General features: G+C 36.8%; 1 long non-coding RNA gene across 1 annotated transcript; it reads right to left on the reverse strand.

Annotated features, from left to right (window-relative positions):
• Nucleotides 1–875: 875 nt before the first annotated feature.
• Nucleotides 876–18,023, reverse strand: LOC103783192 (uncharacterized). Its single transcript, XR_008619875.1, has 3 exons — nt 15,231–18,023; nt 2,174–3,198; nt 876–1,122 (listed from the first exon to the last, which is right to left on the reverse strand). It is a non-coding gene; the product is annotated as an uncharacterized LOC103783192 (long non-coding RNA).
• Between the last annotated feature and the right edge of the window lie 1,512 nt (nt 18,024–19,535).

The following is a 19,535-nucleotide window of genomic DNA, read 5'->3' on the forward strand; positions in this document are numbered from 1 at the left end:
GGCACACACCTGTAGTCCCAGCTACTCAGGAGGCTGAGGCAGGAGAATTGATTGAACCCAGCAGGCGGAGGTTTCAGTGAGCCGAGATTGTGCCACTGCACTCCAGCCTGGGTGACAGAGCGGGACTCTGTCTCAAAAAAAATAAGAAAGTTGAACTCATCGAAGCAGAGAGTAAAATGATAGTTACCAGGGTCTGTGGGGAGAGGGGCAGGGAGACTGGAGAGATGTGAGTCAAAGGGTACAATGTTTTAGTTAGACAGGAGGAAGAAGTTCAAGAGATCTATTGTACAACATGGTGATTACAGCTAATAAAAATATATTGTATATTTGAAAATTGCTAAGAGATTAGATTTTAAACATTCTCATCACAAACAAATAATACTTATGCCAGGTAAAGCATATGTTACATGGCTTGATTTAGCCATTCCACAATGTATGTATCTGTTAGAACATGTTGTACACCATATATACAATTTTTACTTTCAATTAAAAATAAAAAAGAAAAGAAAATCAGTGATATAATTTAATGATCATACATTATTTCATTGTACTTTTAAAAAATTAATCAGTTGGTATTCCTGTTCTGAGCATTTTTAGGTTGGAATTAAGTCTACCAAATTCGTGCTTTTTATTCCAATGGAAAAGATGTCTTCTGTCTCCAAAGGATTCATTTCACCCATGATTGAACAGCTTTTCAGTACAAGTCCAGATTAAATAAATACTTTACGTTTTGGGGACTGCACTGTCTTGTCTCAAATACTCAACTCCACTGCCACATAGTGAAAGCAGTCAGAGACAATATGTAAATGAATGAGGATGGCTGAGGGCCAATAAAACTTTATTTGCAAAAACAGGTGGCTGGCTGAATTTTGCAGCTCAGCTGTAGTTAGCCAACCTCTGATTTAACCTCTGTGATATTGAGGAGATAATCTGTCTAACATTCAGAATGAGCATTAAATGATGCAGCTTTATACCTGACACATTGTCGGCACTCAACAAATGTCTTTCTTCCCTTCCCAGCAGCTGTGGTTGTAGTAGAAATCACATGTGCTTGCATCCAGAAAACTGTTCAAGTTATGGCACGAATTAACTTCGTAATTCTCTGAGTTTCAGACCTGTCATCTGAAAAAATCAGGCCAACTTTTATCTCCTTTTGAGCTCATATAAAATTTAAATGTGACAAAATATGCAAAATTTATGCCACAGAGAATGTACCAAAGATCAACTGTTACAAACTCTCTCTGGGGATTTCCATTTCAAAGTGTTGTTAGAAACCTTGAAACCCAAAGGGCAGATAAATCACTCATTATTTCTCATCAAAAGTAGCAGATTTTGGAATTCTCAATGGTGTTTTTGGTAGAAATCAGGCTCCATGAGAATATATATTTAGGTGTCCCTTTTTTCAATTCTCATAGAACTTTAGAACCAAAACCAACTGTCAAGATGAGCCCATCGTTCTCATTTTACAGGTAAGGAAACTGAGACTCCTAGAGATTAAATGACATGCCCAAAGTCACTCAGCAACTCGGGAAGGGTTCAGACCAGGACTCCATGCTCAGGACTCTCAGTGTAGGAATTTCATACTATAACATGAAGTCACTCTACTATAACTTGAAGTCACCCTACTATAACTGGAAGTCACCCACTTCAGTGGTTTTCATGCTGAGTAAGCTTGAAACAAGTTCTGCACTCTTTAGGCCATCTGGTTATCCATGATCAGATTAGCAAATGCAGAATTACTTAACCTGCTTATATTGCAAAGGAAATGGCTCTGGCCAATCACAGAGTAGGACATTCAGTAAACAGGAAGGGTTTCCCATTGCACCTCCACTGTATCAAATGAGGTATTCGGAGGACAGACTGGCTGACATTCATTGCTTGGGATAGGGTTTCAGTGACATTACTGAACTTGTGCACCTGCATTCCACAGGATCACACCTTGGAGGGCCCATGACACTATTCTTCCCTGCTGATATAACCTAGAAAATGTCACTGCACAAACTATACGGCATATATGGCATTTTGAACACACTGAACAATGACATGACATTTTGAGCTGCTAAAAGCAGAGCTACATGGTGTCTACACTGCACATATCCTAAATAACACCCCTCCCTTGTTCTGCCCTTTCCCTTTCTTTTGGTTATCAATCGTCTTTACCTCCATTACTTACCAAATTTTCCATTTTGTCCCTTAATAAGCTCAACTTTGCTGGAGTTTTTTTAACTGCAAGGTGAGAGCCTCATGATCGCTATAGCATTTTGAATGCACTTTTTCTTCTGCTTCTCTTTCTTCATTGTTACTTTTCATATAAACAGAAACATAAGTCAGGATTCTCTTCAATCAATCTTCAAACAAGGAAAGATCTTTTGGTTGCTACAATTAGAGTCTTTATCATTTCATTTGAGAGTTAGTATGTATAGATACATATGTATTAGCTACTTAGGACTAATACATATTTTGCCATTGCCAGCCTATCCTAAGTGCGTACTATATATCTTGCATGTTAAGGGACATCTCTATAAATAAGAGTTTTTAGAAGTATAGTTTTTAAAATGCTGAATGTGTACATTTCTTTATTTTTAAAACTCATCTTTATTTAATTAAACTCATAACATTTAGAGTCCATGGTAATTGAAATGGCTGATAATAAAGTACATTTTCTACATATATATATTATATATATATGTTGTATATGAAAACATTTTCTGCCTGCTTTCACATTTTTTATTAAAATATTCTGTTGATTATATTCCCAATAAAAATCAAATGCGTAGCTATGTATATTTTGCAAGGAGAGCAGGGAAATGCACCTTCCTTTCTCACTTACGCTTTCAGAAGATCCAGTATGTTCTAAATATTGGCCCTAATTGACATGTGGTTGAAGAGTTAATAGAAATGTAGAACCTTTGTTACCATTTTATGTCACCTCATATTTTTCCATATGCAAAACTATTTCTGAAAATTTGGAGCTGGAAGGCACTGTGACGCATGTCACTGGAATGACTTGTGGTGAGGCCAAGCTGCCACTTCATCACGGGCTCCCATCCCAACCCACATTTTCCATTAGGATGTTTCCATCAGGATCAAGTTCCTCTTCAGGGATAAGAGCTGACCATCTTGTCTTCCTGTTCTTCATAAAGGCAGCTTGAGAAAGCCCATAATCAGCGGAGTCATCAGTAGCTGACTGAGTTCCTCCTAAATGTATTGGTAAAAGAAAGATCTGTGGGTCATTTTAGTCATTCACTCTGATACCTCCCTATCACAGTGGCTTCTTCTCCCACCTCTCTCTACTCATGTATTTAATATGCATAATATCTGGTACCATTTCAACTTTATTGAAAGGTTTTATGATTATACTCTTGCCCTAAATTTGAAATCAAAATTTTCAATATGTGCAAGAGTACAGAATGAAAGAGGATTTGTTGAGATAAATCCAAACGGAAGAAAAAATACATTAATTCAAGTATGCAAATAAACAGGAACATTTTGGGTTTCGGTGATCTAACAAATGTTCTCAATAATTCATTTCAGTATGTAAAGAAGTTTTAAAGGAAAGAAAGGACAAAGTATGGGTATAATTTTCATGAATTCATTCTCATCATTCAAAAGTGATTCTTTCTCTTCTACTCCCCTTGAACCATTATCTAAAGGCTGTCTGCAACCTAAACCTCTAAAAACACCAGTAATTTTAGTGTCAGTATCTACATGTTAAAACTTGTTTTGGTCTAATAATTTGAGATATATTATGGTTCTATTATTTGAAATTTTGGTAGCTTTTTTGTTCTATTAATTTACATATGAAAACATGTTATATGTTTAAGATTTTTATTTTGATATAGATCATTTATTTTATTCAAAACATAATTTAAAATAAAAATACTTTCATATTGCCTTGATCTAACATTCAAGAAGATACATTTGTTATCTTCTTGATAACAAATCTTCTGGTTGAATAATAACCAGAAAGGACAAAAGTTTGAAAACAGAAAATGGTGGGAAATAAATCTTACCAAATCAAAAAAGCCCCAGTTTAATTTTATAAAGAATGAAGACATAAGGCAAAGGCAAATAACCACTCTAATTTAAAATTATATTTCAATTAGCACTTTGTAAAGTATCTTAACTTGCTTTGTCTGACTTGGAAATGAGACAAAAGTTTCTGAAAGAGCAGGCTCTGAAAATATTTATGAATAAGAAAATAAAAGAAAAAAGAACAATTGAAAGCCAATAGGTGCTAAAAAATAAAAAAAGAGAAACATTATAAAACACCTTTTCAAAGGTCTTCTAATGTACAATATTTAAATACAAACAGTAACTAGTGTTACACCAGCTGCTCTCGGGTTTGCAAAATATATCAAAGTACAGCATATTGGAATGAGTCCTGAGTTTCCATTTACTTTATCTATCCAGACACATCAATTCTTTTTACTCCAGCCTGATAAAGTGGAACTGCCGCAGACAAATGAGCTAGTGGAGCTGACATAATGTGTTTGTCACAAAGAAGCGCTGGATAAAAAAGCATGACTTTGATCCTCAATGAGGTTACTATTTTACAGTACCCTGAATTTAACTCTAACCTGATGCCTTGAGTCACCGTTCACTGTTTATTGGCCAAAATTGATTCTCATTTCGTCTCTAACTGTTAAAGGACTGGCTCCTGCAATCCTTATATGAGTAAAATCTCCTATCAACCAAAAATAATACTAATAATAATCATGGGAAATTAAAAGCAAAAACTTGATTGATGATCTCTGTGTGACATTATAAAAACTACCCTGAGTTGGGGACTAGAGGTAAGCAAGCAGGTTGACGACCACTTATCACAAACCCAAGGTGTAATGTTATTATTTTAAAGGAAATTTGATTTGTATTTAAGCAATAATACATACCAGATAATTTCTAGATAATTATTTATGTCTGAATTTAAATGTATCTATTGAGCAAATCAGATACATATATATTTATGTGTATGTGTCTATATGTAATTCTATTCTTTCTTTTTATAAAGACTCAAATATTTCTGAAAACAAAGCTTTTGTTTTGAGTTCTGAATAACATGAAACATTTGCCTATTATACCCCTGGGCTCCTTTATCCAAGCAAATTAATTCAACGGTTTTTCTTTCATTCATCAAACAAATAAAAAATACCATAGGTAGAATCTGTCACTTGTAAACAGACATAGAAAAGAATAAAACAAGGGGTTCCTAGAGACCAATCCTCCAAGCAGATGAGTAAACATTGCCTTGAACAGTCGTAATGGGGGAAAACAATTCTTTCTCTGATACCTGATACTGCAGCCTCACACATTTCTTTTCTTCTTCTATGATTATTATTTTTTTTTTTTTTAGTTTGTGGATCATTAGCCCAACAAATGAAGAAGTGAATTGTGATGAATGAAAATTAGTACTGTGAATCCAAATTACTGCATTAAACCCAGGCTGGCCATAAATTACATGTTAACATAAGTTGATACAAGTAAGACAGAAAATACTGTCCCTGACAGTGATCTTTAACAATTAAAATATATTTCTTCAACTCAATATTTGGCTGCAATATACTAAAGAAGTTATGATATTCTCATATTGCAAAGTTATATTTAGATTCTACGCAGGGTTAATTATTCCTCACAAATAACGTGCTCACTCATGGTCTCTTAAGTAGATTTTTTGCGGTATATCTTTTGGATTGACTATTATTGATGCACAGCAGTGTTTACAAAATACATCTCCATCCCTTTTCATGATGACTTGAGTTACAGCCATATTTTAAGCCATCCATTAAGCTCTTTTTGTACCCTGCAAATTCATCAGTGGTCTCAATGTCCTACCTACTGGACACACCTGAGTAAGCAGTAGTAGAGCAGAGATGTAGAGGTGAATGAGATCTATTAGGTAAGCAGAGATCAGAAGGACCAGAGAAGCTATAGTACTAAAGAGAAGTCAGGTTTACTGTACAGAGGAGACTTCACTGCTTCAAGCCAAGAAAATCTGGTAACATAGAACATGTCCCTCTGTGCGTACTTTTACCCACAATCAATTGGTGAGATTTGGTCAGCTGATGATTTCCTAAAAGTTCCGTCTGTCCACGTCATCCATGCAGTAGCACAAGATTCATTTTGATCTAATGTCTGAAGCAAGTTCAGATAATAAGATGATGACAAGATCTGAAAGATCAGGCTGGGCGCGGCGGCTCACGCCTGTAATCCCAGCACTTTGGGAGGCCAAGGAGGGCGGATCACCTAAGGTCAGGAGTTCATGACTTTAGTAGAGACAGGTGAAACCCTGTCTCTACTAAAAATACAAAAACTAGCCGGGCGTGGTGGCAGGTGCCTGTAATTCCAGCTACTTAGGAGGCTGAGGCAGGATAATCGCTTGAGCCCAGGAGGCGGAGGTTGCAGTGAGCCGATATCGTGCCATTGCACTCCAGCCTGGGAGACAAGAGTGAAACTCTGTCTCAAAAACAAAAAAACAAACAAACAAAAAATCTGAAAAATCACGTGAAAACTATGCCAAAGAGTTTTGGGAACTTAAAGAAATGCAGAAGTCGGTGTTTGTTGCTGTCCAAGTTCTTTGAGTGTATGTGAGCAAGAGATGCCACTATTTTCCACTGATATTACCTGTATCCAGACTGACGCTAAAGGCTGAGATAAACACAAGCATGCATCCACTGCCCCCATGCAAGTCCTACTCAGTACTAAAGATGGACGCTTGGTAAAAGCCAGATACAAAACATTGCTGCCTTCTGTTAGCCTGGCAGCACATTGACTAAAGATGTTCTGATTGCCCGTGGGGTAGAACAATGAAACAATGAAGCCAGTACGTGCAGAAGCATGTAGGAGGAAGACTTGGGGCCAATGAGGCAACAAACTGCATGCCCAACACATGCTCCAGGGCACTGTGCTAATGCCCAACTTTCCATCTGGTTGAGTGAGTTAGGTCCAGTAAATGAATTCCTTCCAGCTTCTCATGCAGTTCCATCTTTGTCCCCTATTGAGGAACAAAAACATCCTGTTGGTAAAAGCCACTTTCAGTGGTTCAGTGGGTAAAGCTTCTCCAGGCTGGATTTGGGAGTCTGAAATTGTTGGGAAGACTGAAATGGTTGTTCCTAGAAATTTAACCCAACTCTGTCATGCCGGCTATCATGTAGAGATAATAAAACACCGTCTTAAAGAAACTTCTGAGATGAATCGATATTCTTTTAATTTTATAACATTTAAGATTGAGGTCAAGAGACAATATGCAATATTCCTCAAGTTACTCAGCTAAGAAGTGGAAGGGCATGTATATGAACCTAGGTTCTCTTGTACCTACCAAGTTCATCACTTCTGCCATATTTCCTAGCATTCAGCCAAGACAAACTACCAGACATAATCTGGGAGGCCAAAAGGGTGTGAACAGCAGAGAGGGCTTGAAACAATGGAGAAATTCATTCATCTTTATGGTGACGCTATTGTTGAGATCAGCAGTAAGCCAAACAACAAATTTCACTTGTACAGAATGTGAAGAGGTTATTTGTTAATTTGACTCCTTCTCTCTAATGTGGAAATTATATATATATATATATATATATATATATATATGTAATTTAGAGACAGGGCCTCACTCTGTTGCTCAGGCTGGAGTGCAGAGGTGCATTCATAACTCATTGCAGCCTCGAACTCCTGGCCTCAAGTGATCCTCCCACCTTGGCCTCCTATAGTGCTGGGGAGATGTGAGCCACTGTGTGAGCCGAAATTACAGATGTGAGCCACCATGCCCCAAATCTTAACATTAATAGAAGGATCATCTCAAAGAAAGTGAGAAACTATGAGGGCATATCAAACTAAAAAACAAAATCTGTGTTCTTTTTAAATTTATATATTCATTGAAAAATATAATTAGGCTCAGTTGAACCTAATAGGCATAGAAAAGATAATAAGAATATGAAAATGCCTTACCTTCAGGAACTCCAAATTCAGGGAAATATTGAATGATAAATGTGACTGAACCAATTCAACAGTTTTAGAGTGAAGTCTGACATCCAGTGGCCTCTCAAAATACTACATTTTTATTGGAGAACATAGATTTTTCCCTTGATTGCCATGCTTGTGTTGCCAATTCTCCACGTAGTATTAGAAAATACTTTATAGAATCTGATCACAGTAGTTAGAAATCATAGAGATTAATGTGTTAAGCCGTTATTCTAGCAGTCAGATGATATTGATAATTGTGATTTGAGTTTATCTAAGGCAATTGTAAGATCCTTTTTTTGACAGTGTTCTCAAACTCTATGTCAAGGAAATGCTTCAGGGATAAAATTGTCACACAATGAAACACTTTATTATATCAGTGACTAAACTCAATGTTCACAGCTTTCATTTTGTGGTACTCAGTGACATGCATAATTCCAGTGACGTTTCACCACTGTCATTCAAGTTCCTAAACCAGAAGAAATGGTGCAATTTAGTTCTGGTGTGGTTAATGAGGCTTAAATGATGAGAAGGGCCCTGTAAACATGGGCACAGGTGTTGCATAAAGTTCTGCAACAAGGGCCAAGACTGCAGCACCCTCCATCTTATATAAATAAATAGAAATGCCTGATGCCATTTCTATACCCCAGATGATACCAGGTCTTGCAGAAAGGTACACTCGCATTTAACCAAAACTTTTTGTCTTGTCCTTTCAAACCAATCATAAGACATACCAAACACTCTAATTTCCCTCCAAGATAGTATTTTTGTGACAAAAAAAAATTATTTAACCCTTAAATATGCTTCTTTGTTTTAGAGGATTCTTATGATTCTTTTATAAAATTACATATTAGAAACTTTTTTATGTTAAAATGAGTGGATAATGTTAAAAGCATTTTTTAAGGACTATCATGACATACACATATTTACTTTTGAAATCTGCTCATTATACATTGACTTTCACTTAACACAGAAATGATCTCAAAGGTTTTGGATCTCTGTGTACTTAACTCTACATAGCACATGCTTGTCATAAAGCCCTGGGGGAAGAGGAAGCAAGTTGATTAAACATAAATTGTGGCCGACAGTGACATCTTGTGGATGAAGTGATTATGAATTTAATTAAAGTTTCTAAAAGTGGAAATAGAAGTAAACTTTATCATATAAATGTGTTAGGTTCACAATGTTTACTTTCAAGTTGGTTACTTGAGATTTAAAATAATGTGTGTGCACAGAAACAATGTTGCATGTGGAGGTTAAATTTCAAAGGCTCAGAAAATCCTATCTAACTCCCAAGTACATGAAATATGGTTCAAGTTCAAGAGCTTAGTCTTAGAGTTGAACGTCATATTACAGAACTATTTCAACCCAATCATGTTACGGATGAGGAAACTAAGACCACCCCCCACCAAGAGATTAAGTGACTTCACAATAGTCTTGGGGCTACATAATGATCATTTAAGGCTAGAATGAATTTACAGCTAGAATGAATATCTCAGAGTCATCACCAGGATCTTTCTATTACATTTTACTACCTGATACATAGTACACCCTGGAGTATTTTATACTACGGACAGTCTAAACCCCATAATGCATCTATGAGGAAATGAAATCAAGGCTCCAGAGTATAATGCTAAGAATATCTCTTTAGTCGGCTTGGGCGTTACATCCCAGATGGAGTGATCAACAGTCTCTCACCACTTTTACTAATCACCACTTTTACTAAGGCTGAGAAAAGACTTCCATTTCTAAATCATTGGAGTTGACTCCCAAGGAAAGTGGCTCAAGCTGAGTGGAGACTGGAGAAATAGAATTTAAAAAAGACATAAGATTCAAGGATTTTGCTTGAGTTACTGAGGCTTCATATAGTTAGAAACCACATAGATCATTTCTGATGCCTGCCCATTCATTCTTCAAAGATACCCACTTCCTCACTCCACCAGTAAAAACAAAACAGCTCTAAAAGAATTGATCCATTGATTATTAATTGTTCCATTAGAACACTTGGAAATGTTGGCTGGCCCATAGAGAAAGGGAAAATACCCAGACACTCTAACAAGTCCTTGGTGGCAACAGGATTGCATCCTGATGTTAACGTATCTCTTCTTTCCCAAATTTCCATTTTATTTCTACAACCTGTTGTATTTTGATTTTGGGCTCCATCAATCTAGAATAATTGCTTTCACCAAAGTCTTCAATGTCCTCCTATGAGGGCAAATTCAGTGATCTGATCCCCTGCAGTCTTCTCCTCTGTTTTCCTCTTACAATAATGATGCTCTTGGAAGAATGTCTTTCAGTTTTTCTATCTTAAAGTCCTCCTATGATCATGCCTTTTTTGGGCAGTCTACTTATGGTGACTGAATAGAGGAAGTTGGGGAGAAGGTAAAGCTCCAGCTCTTTTAGCCATCTTGGCCTGTGGTAGGACAACTCCAAAGGACACTGCTCTTTCCAGAACGCTCCACTGAGTTACCCAAAGCTTGGTTGAGTCTGCATCTTAGTTCATCTTTTCTCTTTGCCCGACGCTGCTTCCTCTCCCTCCTTTTCACATGTGGTAATTACTAGTAAGTATTTGGTAGATTATTCCACTTAACAGGTAAGATTAAAGAAAAATAATAGAAAAACCACTAAACCCAGATTTAAACTTGGCCTATAGCGGTCTGCTGATACGGTTGGGCTCTGTGTCCCCACTCAAATCTCATCTCAAACTGTAATCCCCATGTGTTGAGGGAGAGACATGGTGGGAGGTAATTGGATCATGGGGGCCATTTCCCCATGCTGTTCTTATGACAGTGAATGAGTTCTCAGGACAGCTGATGGTTTTAAAGGGTGGCACTTCCTCTCTTTCTCTCTCTCTCTCCCTCCATTCCTCCCTTTCCTGCTCTCCCTCCCTCCCTCCCTTCCTTCCTTTCTCCCTCTGTCTCCTGCCACCATGTGAACAAGGTCCTTGCTTCCCCTCTGCCTTCCTCAGTGATTGGAAGTTTTCTTAGGCCTCCCTAGCTATGCTGAACTGTGAGTCAATTAAACCTTTTTTCTTCGTAAGTTACCCATTCTCAGGTAGTTCTTTACCACAGTGTGAAAATGGGCTAATACATCTGCCTAGGTACCTAATCCTGTGTATCAATTCACCTCTGCAGATTCAGACTTGGCACATGCTCTAAATTTAATCTTATTCCCATAAGAGAGAATGTAAGGAAATGAAGTTATTCAGGTGGTTCAGCTTCTGATCACTACTACTACTTACCAGGGCTGCTTTGATCTTCACACCTGGTTCTAACAACTGCGTGCCTGCTTTTCTTTCTGTAACAATGTTCTAATCTTCATAGAACAAAAGCAATATTTAAGCCACTGATTTTTTCTTATATAAGTAATCTGTGCATTAATGCATCTTGATACCCCAATACGTTTAATACTGTCACCTGGCATTTTTCACATTGCTAATCCTTGAAACAGAATTACTGTTGCAGTATCCCAGTATGGTAATTGGAGATATATTTGATTGGTGCAAAAGTAATTGCAGTTTTTGCCCTTACTTTCAACATTGGCAGCACTTTACTTTTGTACCAACCTAAACACAAACCTGGCACCTGGCATTTCTGTACCTGACTCTGGCTAATTCCATATTACTCGTTTTCCACTCTGCTCTTCCATTGCCCTGCTGTACTCAATCCCTGCTGGGCTGCCTAAGGCTATTCTCTATATGAGTCTAACTTCAAGTCCCCCCATGAAATGTAGCCAGATTTGCTTCCATAGAGGTGTATTCCTTAACAGACCTAGCCACTTACCCCCAAAATATGGCATAAGCTCTAAATATATTTTCCTCTTCTAATGCACCTTTTGTGCCACACTACAATTTAGCCAGCAAATTTCTTCGAAAAAAAATTTTTTTTTTGGCGGGGGGTGTTAACTTTTGTTTTTTGTTTTGTTTTGTTTGCTTTCCTTTGCTTTGCCTTTAAAAGATATTTACAAAGAGCAGCAGAGACCTCTACTGGCAATTCAGGTTAATTCCCTTAACTGCTCATATAATATAACTTGCTGACTTTACTTTCTTCTGTATTGGTTAGTAAGTGGCATTTAGTTTGATCAATGCCATAGTAAATGCAAGCCTGGATTTATGTAGTGTCTTAAGGAAAAAAGGGATTTTACTCCGAATGCCTAGTGCAGAAACAAATATTCACTTTAAAGAAAAAGAAAACTAATAAAAGAAAGCATATATAGTAGATAACTGACAGTTTATAGATAACACAGGCAAAGCCAATGTGCTTCTCCCTATGGACAATTCAAGAATGAAAGATGATTCCAGCGTAACATGCCATCAAAGGGCAAAGTGGATTTACCCTGAATCCAACGAATGCTTACCCGATGTTCCGGTTTTTTGATGCAGCAAAATTTGGACCATTGACAAAGATTATTATCAGTGAATTTGATGAGGTGCACAAAAGATAGTTATGCATAGTTAATATAGTTTCATGAGCGATACATAGTTTTGCCAATAGAACCACTTGACTTTCTAGCAGTCTGCGTTCATACTTCAGATATACCTACTGATATTTTGAAAAGAAAAAAATGGCCCTCAGATCCATAGAGATTTCTGGCTTTGATACAGATTTGGTGGTGGCAGGAGGAAGTCTCTCACAAGGAAAGAAGTGCTTCAAAAACTATAAGGAGAACAGAGAACCTCAAACATGTTGAGCAAAATATTTCAAGGTTCATATAGTGAGTTGGAAGTTGGTTAGTATGTTTCAAAAGAAGACATGCATGCGGCCAAGGATCATATGAAAAAAAGCTCAATGTCACTGACCATTAGAGAAATGCAAATCAAAACCACAAGGAGATACCATCTCACACCAGTCATAATGGCTACTATTAACAAGTCAAAAAAATACAGATTCTGGTGGGGTTGTGAAGAAAAAGGAATGTTTATACACTGTTGGTGAGAGTAAAAATGAGTTTAACCATTTTGGAAAACATTGTGGCGATTCCTCAAAGACCTAAAGAAATAAATACCATTTGACCCAGCAATCCCATTATTGGGTATACACCCAAAGGAATACAAATCGTCCTATTATTAGGACACACATACACATATATTTATTGCAGCACTATTCGCAACACAGAATCAACATAAATGTCCATCAATGATAGACTGGATAAAGAAAATGTGGTATATATACACTATGGGATACTATGCAGCCATAAAAAAGAATGAGATCATGTCCTTTGAAGAGACATGGATGCAGCTGAGGCCTTCATCCTTAGCAACTCACACAGGAACAGAAAACCAAATACCACATGTTTTCATGTATACCTGGGAGCTAAATGATGAGAACGTATGGACACACAGAGGGGAATAACACACACTGGGGCCTTTCAGAGGGTGGAGGTGGGAGGAAGGAGAGGATCAGGAAAAATAACGAATGGGTACTAGGCTTAATACCTGGGTGATGAAATAATCTGTACAGCAAACCCCCATGACACAAGTTTACCTGTGTAACAAATCTGCACATGTACCCCTGAACTTAAAATACAAGTTTAAAAAAAAGAAAGTTGGTGAGTGTGTCTTTTAAAATTTTTGAGGAAAGAATATGTGTTTTATATGGTCAATGATCTCTATGATGTGATACTCCATGTACTGCTCCGTACTGAGCCTTGAGCAGTCCCAGACTGCCTTCTACTTTCCATACCTCAATTCTGCCTGATAACTTTTTCAAAGGCATACCTATGGGTATGTGGGATTAGAAAACATTGGTTTCTGAACCTTAATCTACTGCTAATACATTTTTCTCCTTGGTCTATCAGCATATAAATTACTTAAAATTTTGAACCCTATTTTGTCATTATCTAACTAGTGACACTCGCTAACTAGTGGCAAAATAACATTCTGAGTAGAAACTCCATCACCTTACATGACTGATGTTTATTATATAATGTGACCTGATCATAATGACATGTGATAGGAAAAACACTTATTTTTTAGGGACAGTCACTGCCATCATAGATGTTGCCATTAGTATGCTTCTAAGAAGCATTGTTAATCAAGTGGCAACATAAGATATTGGAAAAATTATGGGCTTGGGTATCTATCCTAGCTCCACGTCTTACTTGCTGCATGGCTTAATTACTGAATTTTAGTATCCTCCTCTGTAGAGTAAGAAACATGGATGTTAAAGACACAAGCTACGTGAAGCATAGAAATTGAAGGAGTACTTTATTCATGGCTATAAAATTAATATTAAACAGACTATTTTCAAATTTTATGGATTTAGTATTAGAGGGGTTGGCATAAATGTCACTTTTGATTTGGCTGAGATATTAAAGTATTTATTTATCTAATCAATAGTTATTATTGCAAATAGAAACAAAGTAGTTATCTTTCACTGCTGCCCAAGGCAAGAAGTTAAGCTACTCCTATAGTGTAATTTAAATTTGTAAATTACATTGACTGCTACAATAAATTCCCCAAATCCTGGGACACTTACAAAAAAAAAAAAAGGATAAATGGATAAAAAGCTATGATACTCGAGAATAAATATCAGTGTAACTTTTTTGAGAGGTCTGCCTTTCAGAAATTGCAAACAAATTCTAATGATACTCATCTATTTCAAAGAGAAATGACATGAAAAATCTCATAAAATGTTTCACAAATATATTACATATTAATATCAGTTCTCATTTCCACATAAGTATAATCTTGAAAGTACTCTTCCACAAGATACCATATTCTAGTCACATAACATGTCTGTGAGTTTGGCAAAGCAAAATGATTATCCACATAGCACAGTAAAACTGCTGACTGGAGCTGGGGCTTATTTGCTCCTATTCCAATCCCTTTCCAATGTACCACAATGTCTTCTTCAACAGATAAACATCCATGTATTGCTAACAAATAGGGGACCACGGCCCCTATGAATCAATTTCTGCAGTTGATGTTGAGTGGGGACAGGGAAACTATGGAAGCTCCTCCATGCGCCAATTAGCTAATACCCAGTGAGTCTCTTGGCTAAATCGACTCTGATACCAGAGTAAAAGTCTAGCAAGAACAACTCTGGTGGGGTAAGTGAGAAGGCACAGAACTGCCAGGAGGAGGTTAAAACCAAGAAAAAATGTTCTTGTATTGACCAGAAATATACTCACTTCAACATCTTCCTGATTCTGTCAAAATGAGGATTTGCTGCTGAACTTGGGGTTGACTCACTGTGGGATGATTTTCAGGGCCTCTATTCCCATCAGTAGATTATTTCTTGATGTGCCAATATTTATTCTGTTGTTGGAGGAATTACCTGTAGCTGGTTGTCTCCATTTGATGCTTATCAGGAAGGATTTGGGCCAACATCGTCTGTGCAAGGCTCAGGAGAGAAACCTGCATCTTTCTGTTCTCAGACAAGCCATCGCTGGCGGCTTCCAGGGCTGTTCATTGCATTGGTTTCTGTTCTTCACACTGTCTCATTCATGGCAGTTGAGACATAACCTGCAAAGGAAACTCAAAGAGTATTTGAAGACATTAATGTTCTCTAATCTTGAGGTATTTACAGTTTAAACCTCACAATCTTGCGGGAAGGGAGTGAACTGTCACATCTTTGACATGTTTCAACCCTTTAAGGTTGAATGTGAACATCCCGAAAGGCAGTCTATTCAACTTCCTAATCGATCAAAATTATTTGGAAAATTAGAAGAGCAGAATATGTTAAAGGCTTCTGACTGGTGGATCCCTGACTAAGGCAAAACTACAGCTCAAAATGATGAAATACAAAACTGATTTCTTTTCATCAATATATTTAGTGATTACTGAAATCTCACTTGGCTCCCAGCATTATTTGGTTATATAGACAATATTAAACTGTTCCTATTGCCATGGCGTAGTAGCAATAGACTTAGAGTCCAAAAATTTTGGGATCTAGTTCAGTTTGCTGTTCGTTAAATATGCAACCTGTGACCCTTAGTGTGAGTGTATATGCATTGAAATAGAGTGCTGTCATTATAAGCCAGTACGTTTAATTATATGAATGAGCCAGTGTATGTCATTATAAACGAGTATATTTCTCATCAATACAAGAACACTTTTTTCTTGGTTTTTACCTCCTGATGGCAGTTCTGTGCCTTCCAATTTACCCTATAAGTTCTCTCCTTAGTGTTCCTACATTATATTTAAGGATAAAAGACTAAAACCATTGTGAATAGTTTAAAGATCCAATTGTTGATAAGAGGATATGAGAGATGTAGATTTAAAAGGCATCTACTTATAAAAGTTAAAGACACAAGATTAAATTATGTTATCTTTCAGAAACCATTTTCCTGTTGTCAACAAATATTTGTTAAGCACTTACTCAGCCAGGCATTGGACTGGACTCTCAGATACTGTCAGAAACGAGACCAAACCCCTCAATTCATGGAGCTGCAAGTATATAGGGTGCAAGAGAAAACAGCTAAAGAGAGAATTCAGTTGAGTCACTGTCCAACCATGATTCCTCTTATTGAAAATACTGTCTTTCTCTTTTCAGTGGTTCTCAGTCTTGACTGCACATCAGAATCATGGGAAGAGTTTTTACATTTCAAAGACTGAGGCTATTCCTCCAGAGCAGCCTGAAACTAGGACAAAACCCATGCCCTGAATTTTTGAAACTCACTCTAGGTTATTCCAGAGTGCAGCTAAGGTCAAGAACCAATTATCTGTAGCTTAGCACAGTGTCTGCCATATAGTAGGCACTCAGTCACGAAGAAAATTATTGTTGAATATATTAAAATAGATAACTTTCCCAGATATTCCTATCAAATGTAGTTACAATTGATTCCTTTTGTCTACACTCAATTTGTATGAAGTTAAAAAGTAAACCTCTCACAAGCGATAGTTAAAACAGAAAATGGTATTACTTTTAATTGTGACATAATGCTATTTATAAAAATGAAACACAAAGGTAGACACACATGTACGTATGTAAATACACTCACATATGAAACCGTGATTCCTCATATTCTCTAATTATGTATCACTGACAAACAAAAGAATATTCTTGAAGCTCAGCAAAAAATAATTATGGTGGACAATTTTATTTTTCATCCCATCTAAATATCCATGTCCTGGATGGAAATAATCACGAGAAAGATTATTATTAAATGTTCTATTCATTGGATAATTAACTAAAGTTGTAAGTTAAATTTACCCTTGAACTTTGCCTTTGGCTTTTATGCAGTGATATTAAATTGTTCTGAATACAATTTTGGTTGCCACTATTGATTAACTTCAGGTGAATGTATCTGGAAAAATGATCCACATGGGTGCTTTAATCTCTAAGTCATGGATGAAGAACCAGCAAAATTATTAACAATCCTAGCATTTATATGTTAAAATATACTATTTTTGATAGTGGTATTTGTGAGTCGATAGTATTTAAAACCTGTTAAATTGAAACCAAATATTTGAAGAAACTGAGTATATTAGCTACAAAAATATGTACATCAAAACACAGTATTATCAAGGTAAGAAATCAGGATTTGGATAAATAAGCTTTTAATTATATGAAACAAAGTAAAGGCCAGGTGCAGTGGCTCATGTCTATAATCCCAGCACTTTGGGAGGCTGAGACAAGTGGATCACTTGAGGCCAGGAGTTTGAGACCAGCCTGGCCAACGTGGAGAAACCCTGTTTCTATAAAAAACACAAAAATTAGCTAGGCGTGGTGGTGCACACCTGTAATCCCAGCTACCCAGGGGGCTCAGACAGGAGAATCCCTTGAACCTGGGGGGTGGAGGTTGCAGTGAGCCAAGATCATGCCACTGCACTTCAGCCTGGGCAGAGTGAGACTCTGTCTCAAAAAAAAAAAAAAAAAAAAGTACATAGAAAAATGTACTACTTATTTTGAATAATTTTCTGTGGTCAATTTGCTTCTGTTTCTTCTGTCAGAAGAGAGGAGTACGCATTTTCTCATGCCTTTAAAAAGCATGTGACCTTTGTTTTAATTTAGAAGGGATCCCAGAAAAGGCATAAGAACTTTACCAAAATCTCTTAGTGTCGTTCTTTCGGGAATACAGCTACTACAATATAAGGCATGATACTTTGCACAGAAGTGCTTAGTAAATATTTACTGAATATACAGTCTTTCCTTAAATTAGCATGGTCTTTGCCTTAAGAATGTAAACTGGTTAATGATTCTTTAATAATCATAAGCATCTGGATTGTGTTTCTGCTAATTTTTTTCACTTCCTCAAAAGCCAGTGAATTTTAGAAATGGTACTATGTTTCAAAACTAGTTAATTAAAATAATCTCAGATACCATAGTATTTTAGGAGTTAGTTTATTAGGGGAGGAAGGATATTGTATTGTATAGACATGACCAGTCCTTCTTTTTTAAAGTTACCCCACCCTGAGCCTAAACATTCTAGTTTTTCATTTTCTTTACCTGCAAAAGAGGCATGATGGTATTTATTTTAAATATCATTATAAAGGCAAAATTTCGTAAATTTTTTCACTAATTTTACATTCTATAATTACTCTGCTTTTCTAATAAGCAGGGTTTTTTTTTTTTTTCAAATAATAGATTGTAGGACAAATTTCATCCTGATAGCTCAAGAAAGTATGCTGAGTGGGATGAATTAAACACATAAACACATTAAGGGTAACAGAAGTTAGGTTTCTTACTGTCAGTAGAGGGAGCTGCAAACATGGAACAGAGGGAAATTCAATTTTGTGAGGTTGGACAGGAATTGGAATATTGATGTGATCTCACCTGTTTTACTGTTTATGGATATGTAAAGAAATAAATATAGATTTAAACATATATAATACACATGTTTGCAAAACATGGAGAAAAGATGTAGTAATACCTTAGCTATTAATATGTTAGAAGGATAATAAATATCTTTTTCACACTCACATTTTGAACCATCTTTGAAGGACAAGGGTGTTTGGCAAATGGACATCAATATGTTACCTTTGTTACCAATAAAGCTGTAGAAGAATGTGGCTTATCTGCATGACAAAACCGGGCTTCCAGCTCTGGTGGCACAGCAGGCAATGACTACCCCATTCAGCCATAAACCAAGCTAGAAGCCCTAAGACTTGCCCCCTCCTCACTGCTGAGTAGCAGGGTGGCACCAACTGTGCTTTCTGAGAGTGGGCAGATTCCAAAGAGAAAAGGAAAAAGGGGACGCGTTACAACTCACTCATCATATCAATCATTTCTTCCCAGGAGAAGCCTTAGGAAGCCCAACTGTTCACCTGACAGATGACCTACCATGGTATAAACACAGGAAAAGGAAAGGAGGTGACTAGATATAAAGTATAATAGCTTCACTGGAAATGGTAAGGTGGTTCTCCTTGCTGGTGCTGGGGAGACATTGAAGGTGGCTAGGATGGTATTGACTCACTATACAAGCAGCAGTGAGATAAATGCAATCAATGACATGGGTTTCTGTTGCAGCTAAGCAATGTGTTTGGAATCTTGAATCCCTGATATATGAATTAGAGACACTTAAGAGATTTTTAATGTAAAAAAGAAAATTCAACATAAACAGAGAAGAAATACAGATGAGGCTTAAAGTGAAGGACAAACCAATGTATTTAGCATTTTCATCTTTTAATTTCTTAAGAG

Source organism: Pan paniscus, chromosome 8, assembly GCF_029289425.2.
Source record: "Pan paniscus chromosome 8, NHGRI_mPanPan1-v2.0_pri, whole genome shotgun sequence".
NCBI lineage: Eukaryota > Metazoa > Chordata > Mammalia > Primates > Hominidae > Pan > Pan paniscus.